This window comes from Lithobates pipiens, unplaced genomic scaffold, assembly GCF_037356315.1.
Source record: "Lithobates pipiens isolate NorthernLeopardFrog02 unplaced genomic scaffold, aLitPip1_a1.2 Scaffold_13, whole genome shotgun sequence".
NCBI lineage: Eukaryota > Metazoa > Chordata > Amphibia > Anura > Ranidae > Lithobates > Lithobates pipiens.
This window is the reverse complement of record NW_027507718.1, coordinates 477,719,744-477,734,706: the sequence shown is the minus strand read 5'-3', so window position 1 is coordinate 477,734,706 and position 14,963 is coordinate 477,719,744. Positions and strand designations below refer to the sequence as shown.

Below are 14,963 nucleotides of genomic sequence, written 5' to 3'. Positions count from 1 at the left end.
GTTCTGCCAGTTTGGTGCTTGGCAGCTGACACAATGATGATCCTTCCCTACAGAATCCCTACTTAGGATTAAGCATGAGGCCTACAAATAATAGAAAGGCTACCCCCACCCTTTGGTGTCCCCTGTGTGCAGCCCTACTACCAGGCAGCACCGTGCTGGTTAATCATAGGTGTGGTGACCCAAACATGATTCCTGTGGGTTGCAGAGAACACTTTATGAAAGCAGCTGCTGAGGAGTTGGGTTACAGGCAGGGAAATAGAAGCCTGGGATGTGGAATTCCCAGGAAGCAACTTTACTCAGCCCTCTGTAACCACCGCTTAGAGTAAGAGCTGAGATATGAATGGGGACGAGGTGACACCGACACTACTATATAGAAAGGCCAGGGGGGGGTCCAACATCAAAGATAACCGAGCAGATCCCTTATGTGTCATGTACAGTATATTATGTATATAGGTTATATAGCGTGTATGTATATTTAGCATTGGAGAGCATGTATTATGTACATATGATATATATTAAGTAGTGTGTGTATACAGTATGTATATATTTTATAGTGTGTAAATAATATATAATAGTATGTGTGCAATAAATAAAAAAAAAAATATATATATATATATATATATATATATATATATATATTTTTTTTTTTTTTTTTTTTAACTACACATACATATTTAGATTATAAATAATAATACTAATATATATATATATATATATATATATATATATATATATAGTATAATAGTATGTGTGTAATAAATAAATAAATAATAAAATTATATACATATTTTTTTTTAACTACACATACATAATTAGATCATTTGATGTACTAGTTATATGCACACTCTTTGCAAGATCAAGGATCACAAATATGTTAGAGAAAAACATCAGTTAAGTGTGTGGAATATATATATATATATATATATATATATATATATATATATATATATATAGATCATCTGCTAATTATATTTTTGGCAAGATCACTAGACCCATAATGCTATGTGAGAAAGCATCAAAGTTAACTATTCAGAATATATATATATACACACACACACACACACACACACATACATACACACAGTTTTTACACACATATATATAGTATATACACACACATATATATAGATTGTGTGTGTGTGTGTATATATATATATATTTATACATATACACACACATATTTGATCCACTGGTTTTGTGTTCAAAAATCTTGTTTATGTAAAAATTTGTTATGAAATCTGCAATCCTGATGCCCACCCATCTCATGTCTAAATATTTTTAGCAGGATTGTAACATTACATTTATTTTTATAAATACACAAATGCTGCCTCCCCCCCAACACACACATCTATGCACAACTACACACAGATCACAGGACACCAGTGATCTGCAGACTCTGGGTTTGCACACAGCACAATGACTTGGTGAAATGAGAAGTTGCAGACAATGTGGTCACTTTGGATGTGGTGCTCCCTCATAGGAGAGCAGGCATGGATGGGGGTTACAGGTGGGGGAGGGGGGTCTGGTTTGTAGAGGGATCACTGTGCATGACAAGGTGGGTGATCAGATCTACTAGGAGAAGGTTTGCAGAAGTTTGGCCAGGGTACAGTTTGGGGGGGGGGGTTCCACTTTCCAGTGCCTGCACTCATCAAGGTGCACCCTGCTCTTCCACGAGCCCCTCTTCTCACCCAGTTACCTGTAATGCTTCCAGTCCAGAGAGGGGAAAGTCCTTCACCTTGTGTCTCACACTTCACAACCAGAGGAAAGGAAAAACAAGTAGTAAAAGAGGAACAAGCACACAAAAAAACTTTTCCTTCTTTCCTCTCCTGACAACTTCTGTCTTGCTCTAAAACTCTGAACTTATGAGCTGCAGGGCTGTAGCTCAGGGACTTTTAAAGGTTCAGCCGATACCATGCATGCTCAAGTTATAGGGGGGCCAGAGAGCAACTGGTGTCCATTAAAGTGATCCGAATGGGCAAACTGGGAGATCAGACAATAAAAAGGTAATATTCTTTATTTTCTAAAAGGGCAACATTCATTAGAGTGTACATAGATAGACGTTATGCACTGTTGTGGGATACTAAAGTGCATGGCTCCCCCTAAAGTCGGGAGGAGAGTGGTTTGGTCTGACTTGCAGATTATAAACAAAGAACCTCGTGGGAACTGGGAAGATGCAGCTGTCTGGGGAGGGCAGAGCATGGTGCAATGTGTGCTGAGTGTGTGCTGAGTGTGTGCACTGCCTGCAGCCTAGGCACAGCTCCATCCTCTCCTCTCCTACTCAGTCGCAGCTGGTGCTCAACTTTTTATGGGGGGTGCAAACAAACTGAGACATTCAGAAAAATAAATAATAATAATTGCAGCCTCACTGTGCCCCATCAAATGCAGCCAATGTGCCCCATCAAATGCAGCCAATGTGCCCCATCAAATGCAGCCAATGTGCCCAATCAAATGCAGCCACTGTGCCCAATCAAATGCCGCCACTGTGCCCATCAAAAGTTACCACTGTGACCCCCCCCCCAGCGCCTGCTCGCTGTCTGCCCGGCACTCACCCTATCTCAGTGGTGGGTCGGGCAGCGAGCTGTGGGACCTTGCAGCGGTGAGCTGTGTCCTCCATGCGTCTCCTCCCCTCCACCTGATAGGCGTCCAATCACAGCACCTTTCCTTTCAACCAATCGGATGATGGGTATCAGACCCGCGCTACCTGAATGGTGGAGAGACAGTTCAGTTTTATAAAAGCAAATATCCATTCGCTTTTCTAACACACCTGGGTGGACGAAAAGTGGCCGGACACATGAATAGGGGTTGGCGGCAGCCATGGATAGATTCATGCAATGCATGAATCTATCCATTAGGCATATAGGGGGGTGGCGCCCGTACACCCTTAATGGGCGCACCGCCACTGCTTCTACTCATCACTATACACAGCTCCATCCTCTCCTACTCATCACTCTAAGCAGCTCCATCCTCTTCTATTTATCACTATCAGTGTTGGTCATCTTACTTTAAAAAAGTAATTAGTTAAGTTACAAATTACTTCACCCAAAAAGTAATTGGGTTAGTAACTTGGAAAAGTAATTAGTTACTCAGCATGTTATTTTTTAATATTCTATAGACGGGACTAGGAAGTGAATGTTTCCACCTCCATCGGCGAGAATGACACCTCGTGAGCCCCGTTGCCTGGTATGGATTTAAAGGGGAACCCCTACACGGAAAAAACGGTGTTGGGGTCCCCCCAAAGTCCATAGCAGACCCTTATCCAAGCACGCAGCCCGGCCGGTCAGGAAAGGGGGTGGAGACGAGCGTGAAAATCCTTCTGTGCTGCAGTTGCCCCCCAGAGCCCCCCTCCCTTTTACTTACCTGAGCCCGATCGTTCCAGTGATGAGCCCAGCAGCTCCAGCAGCTGTCTCGGCTCCTCATTGGATAGATTGATAGCAGCAGGAGGAGCCATTTGCTCCCGTTGTCAATCAAATCCAATGAGCCGGGGGGCTGGGCCAAGTCCCGCTGTCTGTGCCAATGGACGCAGCAGCAGGACTTGTGAACGTGCCCGCACAGTGAAGAGGAGGGGCCAAGAGTGCCGTCGGGGGACCCCAGAAAAGGAGGACCAGGGCCACTCTGTGCAAAACCCTTGCACAGAGCAGGTAAGTAAACATGTTTGTTATTTTTAAAACAAGCAAACATTTACAATCACTTTAAGGCTGGGTTCACATTGCAGCGATGGGGGAACGCCGCGAATCCGCTGCGGGTTCCCGCATCGCATACCTCCCGGCGGCAGTTCACACTGCCCTATGCAAACTGCTGGGAGTGTCAGTGAAACATTAATGGCACCCCCAGATCAGTTCGCATATCGCAGTGCGATCTGCAAACTCAGACAGGAATCGGATCGCAGGGTGTGAACACCCATGCGATCCGATTCTGCTGCGGACCAAAAAAAGTGGGTGCGATGCAAATTCAGCCATACTATCTGTATGGCTGAACTCGCATCGCACAGAGATCGGATGTGATTTGCACTGCAGTGCGGTGCGAATCACATCCAGTTCTCGTCACCGCTGCAATGTGAACCCAGCCTAAGGCTCTATACACACACCAAATTTTTTTAAAATACGCATTTTTTTTGCATGATTTTTTGTTTTTTGCATGTTTCTCGAGCAACATGCATAGGGCATAGTGTGTGTGGACACAAAGATTACCATGGAGGGGAGTTTAAAGGTAGAGAAAAATGAAAAGCACAAACGCTTGTAAGGGCCTGTTCACACTTGTCTAAATTGCTAACTCTTAAAGTGGTTGTAAACCCACGAACAAAACAAACAAGAAAAAAACCTGCAAGACAAAGGAGTAATGAGCTAGTATGCATAGCATACCAGCTCATTATTTATTACTTACCTTAGATTAAAGTCCCCGCATCGGTCCTCGTTCACCGCTCCGGCCAGTGACATCGCTTCCAGAGTAATTTCCGGGTATCGCAGGCTCCAGCACTGTAATTGGCTGGAGCCGCGATGATATCACACTCCTGCATGCGCACGGGTGCCGCCAGTAACGGCACACTCACTGAAGCAACGGCACGTGCCGTTGCTTCAGTGCCAAAGATGTTGGCACATGCAAATACAGGGTATATCTCCTAAACCCTGCAGCTACTTAGCAAAACTTTGGGGTTATTTACTAAAGGCAATTCCACTTTGCACTACAGGTGCACTTAAAATTGCACTGAAAGTGCGCTTGGAAGTAAAGTCGCTGTAGATCCGAGGAGGACATGCAAGGAAAATAAAAAAACTCATTTTAGCTTGCACATGATTGGATAATAAAATCAGCAGAGCTTCCCTTCATTTCAGATCTACCCCTCAGATTTACAGCGACTTCACTTCCAAGTGCACTTTTAGTGCAATTTGAAGTGCACTTTGCACTTGTAGTTTGCGCTTGTAGTGCAAAGTGGATTTGCCTTTCGTAAATAACCCCCAGTGTGTTGTAATGGTTTACAACCACTTTAACAAACGCTCCTATAGCATTAATGTGCTTTAGTGTGGGCGTTAGACTGGTATTTTTTGAGCGTGATGACACTTGAAACGCTCCCAAAACACCCTATGCGCGGTTTTGACATACTTTAAAACCGCTCCACAAACGCCTTTTTCTTTTCTTTTAAAGGGAAGTGACATTATAGGAAATAAACAATGTGAGGTGTGGCTTGTCAAGATAAACGTTTGCTATGCATTCTCCATTAGTAGAGAAGGCGGCAGCAGCATGGATTCCTTTAGGCTCAGCTCCCACTAGTGCAGGCTGTGCGTCCCGCGTTCATTTAAATGGGCTGCTATGCCCACACACACCTGCGATCGCGCTGTGGGCTGAGATGCATGGGGGTGCCATTCACAATGAATGGTAGCCCCGTGCGTCCCGAAAAAGCATTCGAATGTGGTAATTTATGCGATGCCTGCACTCGCAACCAGGAATTAGGGATGAGCTCAGGCGTATTTGCATACTCTACGTGCAGAGCCCGCCAGGAAGCCGGCGCAGTGCTGCTCTGCGCTAATCACAGGCAGTGAGACAGAGCTCATCCTTACTCACTAGGCCTCATCTCATGTTTGGCCGCCTATAGATGATGCTGATGTATGAGCAATTAGGAAGAGGAGAAGAGCAATGCAGGCACTATTGGGTACATCCAATTGTCTCTCAGAAATATTCTAAAGGACATTTTCATGCCTTGTATCGTCATTTACACACCTAACCTCAAAAGTTGATGTCAGCCATCTTCAAGCAGCACAAACAGGAAGTGCATAGAAGGAAGTGACCGCAGGAAACTCTGCTCTCCTCTATCATTGCAGGGCATTGTGGGACATTGGGGGTTATTTACAAAAGGCAAATCCACTTTGCACTGCAAGTGCACTTGGAAGTGCAGTCACTGTAAATCTAAATAGCCCCCATTGTATTCCTCCTGCATGATTTTTTTATGTAACTAATTTTAACACATCGCAACCACTCTGCAAATACATGCCAGTACATTTGTGGAGCGTTACTATAGACTTGAATGGAAGGCGTTGAAAGGCTTCAAACTCCTCCAGTCTCGACATCGGGCTTTTTGACATGTCCATGTGCTGTCCATTTTGCATAGGCGTTTGAGGAGCATTGCCTGCCAGTGTGAACTTAGCCTGCAAGCAGTGTTTTTGAGCTTAAGGGCCGGTTCACACAGGGGGCGACACGAGGCGACACGACTTGCCGTGCCGCGACCTGACAAGTCGCCCCCGTTCTGTACAATAGAACCGTTCTGAGAGGAGCGACTCGAGTCGCTCCGACTCAGAAAAAAGGTTCCTGTACTACTTTTGGGCGACCTCGGGGCAACTTGCATTGACTTCTATACAGAAGTCATTTGCAAGTCGCCGCTGAGGTCGCGGCAGGTCGCGGCGAGGCAAGTCGGTGTCGCCTCGCATCGCCCCCTGTGTGAACCGGCCCTAAAGGGATAGTTCACCTTTACCACAAAACTGCCAATGCAGATAAGGGGCATCTATAGATAACAACAAACTGCAGCTCTGACTAAAGTTGAATAAAGCTCTTGCTATAGGTGTAGGCCATTTTACATACCTTATGAAACCTGACTGGAATACTCCCAGGAGATTGTTAGTAGGGATGAGCTCTGGCGTGTTCACACAGCCCACGTGCAGAGCCTGCAACCACGCATCAGGACAATATCTCACGGCCTGTGACTAGCGCATCGCAATGCCGACTTCCTGGCGGGCTCTGCACGTAGGCTGTGTGAACATGCCGGAGCTCATCCCTAGTTGTTAGGTACTCCCAGGACATTGTTAAGTGAGGCCTAGTCATCCACCACTAGGGATGAGCTCAGGCGTGTTTGCATGGTCCACGTGCAGAGCCCGCCAGGAAGTCGGCGCAGCGCTGCGCTAATCACAGGCAGTGAGACGGCTACAGAGATCAGGCAATCCTGGCGAGCTCTGCACTATGGACCATTTTAATCACAACACATGCCTGAGCTCATCCCTATCCTCCACCATCACAGGAGTGAGCTCTCAAACACTGAGCTCAGAGCTACTGCACCAGGGGAGAGAAAGAGTACGCGAGGGGGTTTGAGTCAGAGAAAGAGCTCACTACTGTGATGGTGGAGGTGAGCGGTGACAAGTAGGCCTCAAGTAGCAATGTCCTGGGAGTTTTACATTCAGGCTTCATAAGGAATGTAAATGGCCTACACCTACAGTGGTGTGAAAAAGTGTTTGCCCCCTTCCTCATTTCCTGTTCCTTTGCATGTTTGTCACACTTAAGTGTTTCGGAACATCAAACCAATTTAAACAATAGTCAAGGACAACACAAGTAAACACAAAATGCAATTTGTAAATGAAGGTGTTTATTATTAAAGGTGAAAAAAAATCCAAACCATCATGGCCCTGTGTGAAAAAGTGATTGCCCCCTAAACCTAATAACAGGTTGGGCCACCCTTAGCAGCAACAACTGCAACCAAGCGTTTGCGATAACGTGCAATGAGGCTTTTACAGCGTCCTGGAGGAATTTTGGCCCACTCATCTTTGCAGAATTGTCCTAATTCAGTTACATTAGAGGGTTTTCGAGCATGAACGGCCTTTTTAAGGTCATACCACAACATCTCAATAGGATTCAGGTCAGGACTTTGGCTAGGCCACTCCAAAGTCTTCATTTTGTTTTTCTTCAGCCATTCGGTGGTGGACTTGCTGGTGTGTTTAGGATCATTGTCCTGCTGCAGAACCCAAGTTCGTTTCAGCTTGAGTACACGAACAGATGGTCGGACATTCTCCTTCAGGATCTCTTGGTAGACAGCAGAATTCATAGTTCCTTTTATCACGCAAGTCTTCCAGGTCCTGAAGCAGCAAAACAGCCCCAGACCATCACAATACCACCACCATATTTTACTGTTGGTATAATGTTCTTTTTATGAAATGCAGTGTTCCTTCTACGCCAGATAAACTTGGACACACACCTTCCAAAGAGTTCCACTTTTGTCTCATCGGTCCACAGAATGTTGTCCCAAAAGTCTTGGGGATCATCAAGATGTGTTGTGGAGAAATTGAGACGAGCTTTGATGTTCTTTTTGCTCAGCAGTGGTTTTCTCCTTGGAACTCTGCCATGCAGGCCATTTTTGCCCAGTCTTTTCCTGATGGTGGAGGCATGAACGCTGACCTTAACTGAGGCAAGTGAGGCCTGCAGTTCCTTGGACGTTGTTGTGGGGTCTTTTGTGACCTCTTGGATGAGTCGTCGCTGCACTCTTGGGGTAATTTTGGGCGGCCGGCCACTCCTGGAAAGGTTCACCACTGTTCCATGTCTTCGCCATTTGTGGATAATGGCTCTCACTGTGGTTCGCTGGATTCCCAAAGCTTTGGAAATGGCTTTATAACCCTTTCCAGACTGATAGATCTCAATTACTTTCTTTCTCAATTGTTCCTGAATTTCTTTGGGTCTCGGCATGATGTGTAGCTTTTAAGGATCTTCTGGTGGACCTTACTGTGTCAAGCAGCTCCTATTTAAGTGACGCCTTGATTGTGAACAGGTGTGGCAATAATCAGACCTGGGTGTGGCTAGAGAAATTGAACTCAGGTGTGGACAACCACAGTTATAGTATGTTTTAACAAGGGGGGCAATCACTTTTTCACACAGGGCCATGATGGTTTGGATTTTTTTTCACCTTTAATAATAAACACCTTCATTTACAAATTGCATTTTGTGTTTACTTGTGTTGTCCTTGACTATTGTTTAAATTGGTTTGATGTTCCGAAACACTTAAGTGTGACAAACATGCAAAGGAACAGGAAATGAGGAAGGGGGCAAACACTTTTTCACACCACTGTATAGTAAGGGTATTATTCATCTTTAGTCAGAGCTGCACAGTTTGTTTTAATCTACAAACATCCCTTACCTGCATAAGCAGTTTTTTTTGTACAGGTGAACTATCCTTTTAAGTCTGCATGAGGCTTTAGGCCCGGTTCACACTATTGAGATGCGAGAATCCCACGAATCAACTGTGTGTTCACGCATCGCATCCGACATGCACAGCAGTTCACACTGCCATATGAGAACTGCTGGGGAATGTCATTATATGTTAACGACACCCCCATTTCAGCTCGCACATCGCACTGCAAACTGACAGATTGGACATGAATCGGATGTGATCACATATGTGATCCGATTCTGGTCCGAACAGAAAAAAAGGGTCCTGTGCGCGTTTGCACCGAATGCGGTGCGATATTAGCCATACTATCTGTCTGGCTGACATCACACCGCACAGACATCGCATGTAATGTGAACAGCAGTGCGCTGCGAATTACATGCAATGTCTGCCATCGCAATAGTGTGAATCGGGCCTATATGGCACTGCAAGCACTATGGGCGTTTTTGGCGTGTTTCAGGAACAAACAGGTAACCGTGCAAATGCAGATGGCACCTAAGAGTAGGTTCTTACTATACAGGAGGTAGCAAACTAATTTCAGGGTGGGGACGCTACGCTCCCCCCCCCCCCCCCAGGTGACCAGATGATGGAGATTCGAGATCCCACAGAGAATACAACTCCCATCATCCACCCAGAATAATCCCCATTTTTCCACAACTCCCAGGCTGGGGGTGGGAGAGGTGTAATACACTTACCGTAGGCCCCTTTCACACTGTCGTTTTGTTCAGGTCCGCCTGTCAGTTTCGATCGCGAACCTGAATGGGCGCTCCATGCTGGTCTATGGAGCGATGGATGTCAGCATCCGACCTGGTCCAATCTGCCAAAAGCAGACAGATGGCCCTACGTCCAGATCCGTCGCAGGCGGATCGGATCGGGGGAGATCGGATGAAAACGGACATGCTGTCTGTTTTCATCCGATCTCTCCATAGAAACCAGTGGCGCTCAACAAGCTGTTCCCCGCTCAGTGAGCAGAGAGGGACCTGTCATCTGCCAGCTCAGGGAGATCTCCCGCTGAGCCGGTGGACAGAGGCAGACCCCGTGGAAGCGGATCCGCCTTGTGGGAATGAGGCCTAAAGCATATAAAATAATAAAAAGAGTGAAGATAAGAGACAACTGCACACAGGAAAGGCCTCTCTCACACCAAAAAAAGTCTCTACGGCCAGCGGGACTGCAGGAATTAATATAGAGATAATCAGCTCAACACAAACATGCAGCAGGTGGCACCACACAAAGGGGACCCAGAGGACAGCCCACTCAGGACACCTCACCCCGGGGGAGAACAGCGGGCACAGGAGACCCCCCAGTGCATCCATGCCGCCAGAGAAGATGCAAGGAGGAGGTAAGTGGAGCTAACCACTAGGCATGGAGGAGGAGGAAGTTAAATCCGCTGTGAATGCTGGGGCCTCACTCTCCTCCTCCTCGTCACAACGTCACTGGTTACTAGACACCAGGCGGTCTGCAACTAGCAACCAGTTTGGGCAGTGAGCCAACGGCAGTGGTGGAACTTGTAATAGGGGTCTCTGGGACATGTGTTCACCCTAGGTGTACCCCACGCACCTGCCCAACGATCGACCCTGCAGCCAGGATATCACGTGGCACTTGCGGGTGTCAGGGAGCCGCAAGGCCGAAATGCTGGAGACTTGGGATGTCTGCACTTGTGTGGGTCGTTATGGGCTGTGTTCTACATGTGCAGCAGCCCACTCATTTAAATAGCTGCAGAACCACTGAGGGAAAAAGTCACTGACTCTTTTTTTAAATTGCACCCGAACGGAACTGCGTGGTGCGGCAACACAATATGGTTAGATGAGCGCTAAAACGTAGGCATTTTGCCAACACGTGGGGGTGCCATTAAGAATTAATGGCACTCCTGCGTATCTGCTAAAGAGCAGCGCGTTTTGCCTGCGGGTAGGGGACGTGCACGGTCATGCACGTATTCCTGACCCACACAAGTGTGGACCTAGGCTAATGGTGTTCTTACACACTTCAATAAAGGATCCATTTGTTTTCTGATCAATTTCATTCTCGATAGGAATTATTGCTTTATATTCCACAACCTGATCAATCGATATGTCACACATGGAGAAGTGGATCTCAATTGTCAACTGGAAGATATGATCAAAATTGCAGCATGCAAGCTCATAAGCTGATTGATTCAAATACAATTTGATGCATGATCAAAGTATCTGCCCAATCAGTGAAAGACAATCGTTCATTTTCTGCCCTGACTGATCAACTACGTTTGATCGAATCACATCCTAAAGTAGAACTAAAGGCAAAACATTTTTTTTTTGGGGGATAAAGCAAGGGAAGGTTATAACCTATATCTGTAACCACAATAGGACGTAAGAGGAAATCTCTCCAAAGCAAGTGAGTTGTCACCAGAACTAATGACCACACTGGCAAATTTCACTCTCTATTCATGTTCTGGTGACAACCAAGAATTTGCTTTCGGTAATAACAGCAAATACAAATACAGTGAATCTCTATCTAACCATCACTATACATGTTAAGATCTAACCATACAATCTTTGTACAATAATTTTTTGATTTATCAAAACTATTTAATATGAGGACCTACCTAATCTATCCAATCAATCTTTATTCAGTCCAGACACCCGCACTACATAGTTGTTGGTATATCTAAAGGTGATTGTAAAATCAGATTTTAACATGTGTGGTGAACCTAAGATATTACATATTACTAAAGACAACATTTTTTTCCCCCCCTTTTTTTTTTTTGGATTGGATTTTTTTGGGGAGTTGTGGATATAGTGGAGAGGGATTAGAACACCACTCAGATTTTATTGCTGTCTGCGCCCCCATTAGGAAGATTCACCCCCTCTATGGGTTCTATTTACCACCTACCAACCACAACATGCTGTATAAAAAAAATTTCACCGCAAAGCGATCACGACAATGTATACAAACGTTGTCCACGTTAAACTTTCCACTGTGTGATAAGAACACGGAGCATTCACCTGTTTTTACTATCTGCTACTGGTTTGGGTCTTAGGCTCGGTTCACACTGCTGTAACTTGGGTTCCGAATTGTGAGACCCCAAGTCGCATGACATGTGATATCCCATTTTAGTCAATGAGAGCTGACTTAAAGTCATTGTAAGGGTTTGTATTTTTTTTTTTTTTTAAGTAACAAACATATCTTACTTACCTCCACTGTGCAGCTCATTTTGCAAAGAGTGGCCCAGATCATCCTTTTCTGGGGTCCTCCGGTGGCTCTCACGGCTCCTTCCCACATCAGATAACCCTCTAGGAGAAGTGCTCTCCCAAGGGGGTTACCTTGCGCTCCATAGCCACCAAATGTATGACCGTTCCCACCGGGTCAAGTTCCAGGGCTCAGGTAAGTAAAACGGGGGGGCTGGGGGGCCAGGTGTTTTTTCACCTTAATGCATAGGATGCATTAAGGTGAAAAAAAACAAGGTTTACAACCCTTTTAATTAGCATTACTGAAGTTGCTCTGACTTTAGAAAAGGTTCCTGTACTACTTTAAGTGGTAGTACGCCAGTGGTACAGCCCAAGTCAATGGGGCCATGCCTCCTTTTTTTGGACTCCCGAAAGGGAATTTTCTGTTCGTTGTTGTATTGTGTTATTTACATAGGAAATCCCCATTTGGCTGTAAAAAAAAAGAAAAAAAAAAGAAAAGACAGCAGTGGCACCTCCTGAATGTCTGGTAGCCACTGCTCTACCAGCCTCTAAAAAGCGATCCTCTGCAGATCAATTTTTTAGAGGGGATGGTAAAGATTGCCAAAGATTTTAGCCAGCCTTACAGGGCACACTTATGCAACGCAGTGTCGTGAACTGTCACAGTACAAATCAGGTCTTTGCCCTTGTACACACGGTCGGAAATTCCGACGGAAACGGTCCGATCTTATTATATTGTTGGAAAATCCGATCGTGTGTGGGCTCTATCGGACTTTTTCCGTCGGAAATTGCGACTGAAAAAATTTGAGAGCAGGATCTCAAATTTTCCGACAACAAAATCCGATCAGACTTTTTCCGATCGTTTGTAGAGAATTCCGATCGGACAAAGTGCCACGCATGCTCAGATCAAAGTACGAGAGCAAAGCTATTGGCTACTAGGCTGAACGTAGTCCCGTCCTAATGATCATCACGTTCTGAATGATCGGATTTCCCGACAACTTTGTCCGACCGTGTGTATGCAACACCAGTTTTGGACAAAATCTGTCGGAAAAAATCTGACGGATTTTGTGGTCGGAATTTCTGATCGTGTGTACAAGGGCTTAGGCCTCGTTCACATGGGCACCTCCATTGTCTCCATTGGTGTATGATGGGATTAGAAATGAAACAAATGCATACCTCCTTTTTGAGATGGGAATGAGGGACACCTATCAGCAAAAGTGTGCAGGCATAGGACACACCCCTTGCCACGCCCCCTTAAAGGAGAATTGTACAAAAAAACAAGATTGGTTAAACCCACAAGTGCTTTTTTACCACTACTATTCATTTATATTGGCTTTTAGAATTTACAAATGCAGCAATTTAGAAATCCGATGAAAGATTTAGCGCTGGAAAACACTTTTTTAATAGAGAAAATTTGCATTTTATATACATCTATATAGATCAGACCAAAATGAGTGACAAATAAGGAGGAATGAGGGACAGAAGGACATTGCTCCAAATCAGGGACAGTCCCTCAAAATGAAGGACATTTGAGAGCTATGCAAACGTCACATATCTGCGCCCGTTTCCAATTTTCCTCCATTTAATGATGCAGTAAGGACAGACCCAGGTTATCTCTATGGGCAGCTGGATGTAAAGGGATGAGTGTCCATGTACATTCGTTCAGATCTGCAAAATCAGACCTTCGGACTGTGTTGGTCATTGCAAATTAATACACATGGTGTGAATAAGCCCTATAGCATAATGCTTGCGGATGTTTTCATTATTGTGCCATAAGTGCTAGTTTTTTTTACTACTTTTTTACATTTTTTTTTACTTTTTTTGCTGTCTGTGTCCAATTTGGTAGATTTTCCTTCACCTCCTGCCCCAGACACAAAACTGGAAGTGAGAGAAAATCCCTACAAAGTAAAGGGGATTCCCCTGTTTGTTGTCACCAGAACAGGTGTCTCCTTTATACAATTTCCCCTCTACTTCTGCTCTGACCACAACTGTACATTTTTGTATTTCCCAAAAATTTCTGTTTTAGTGACAGTGGTCGATAAGACAAACATTCAGGGCTGAGTAAAACTTTAGTGACCCGTTGCTCACCTATTATAATCGAGTTACCAGTGCATCAAAAACACATCACATGAGCACTGCAGAGCATCATGCATTCACTATACTATACATGGTGTTGGGTGCCATTCACACTCTGTGTGTATTCTGTTTAGTGTCAAAGGGGGTTGAGGCCTGAATTCCACCTCTGACTTGACACGTCTGCCTCACTGGAAATACCAACCATTGACTTTCTTACACTCAACACTCATCAGAAGATGGACACCATCATGTTCTAGTTACTACTAAGTTTGCGGTGGCAGCACCGACCCACCACAAGCCTGCTACCCAGATGGTGTGGAAGCACTTCTGCCTTCTTTAAAGCTGCCTGCAGAAGATACATTCAGACCAGGGACCCTATTTCGAAAGTGAGTTCTTCTAAGAATGGCTTTTGTGAATAGTTAACAGAATTTATAGCTAATTTACTCAGCACTTTACATTTATATATATTGTACATTCACATCAGTCCCTGCCCTCAGGAGCTTACAATCTAAGGTCCCTAACTCACATTCATACATACACATAGTAGGGCCAATTTAGACAGAAGCCAATTAACCTACCAGTATGTTAGAAAAGGGGTAGGCAACCTTCGAGAGATGGAGATCTACTTGAACAACACTAATGAAGTCAAAGATCACCGCACCCCCCCCCCCCCCCCCCCAAAAAAAGACAGTGAGCCTGACTTTTTTTTTTTTTTATAAAATCATTTTACTCAGAACTAAAATAAAATAAATAGTACAAGAGTGCCTTACGCTCAGAATGCAGTCATCATGAGTGCACTGTGCTCAGAATGCAGGGTTAAG

At 45.0% G+C, this 14,963-nt stretch overlaps 1 protein-coding gene across 1 annotated transcript in view; it reads right to left on the bottom strand.

Annotated features, from left to right (window-relative positions):
• FAM53A (family with sequence similarity 53 member A) overlaps positions 1 to 1,854 on the bottom strand; it is a 96,077-nt gene extending 94,223 nt beyond the window's left edge. Inside the window, exon 1 of the mRNA XM_077477937.1 lies at positions 1,697 to 1,854. The gene's annotated coding sequence lies outside the window, so the exon portion shown is untranslated. The remainder of the gene's footprint in view (positions 1 to 1,696) is intronic.
• Between the last annotated feature and the right edge of the window lie 13,109 nt (positions 1,855 to 14,963).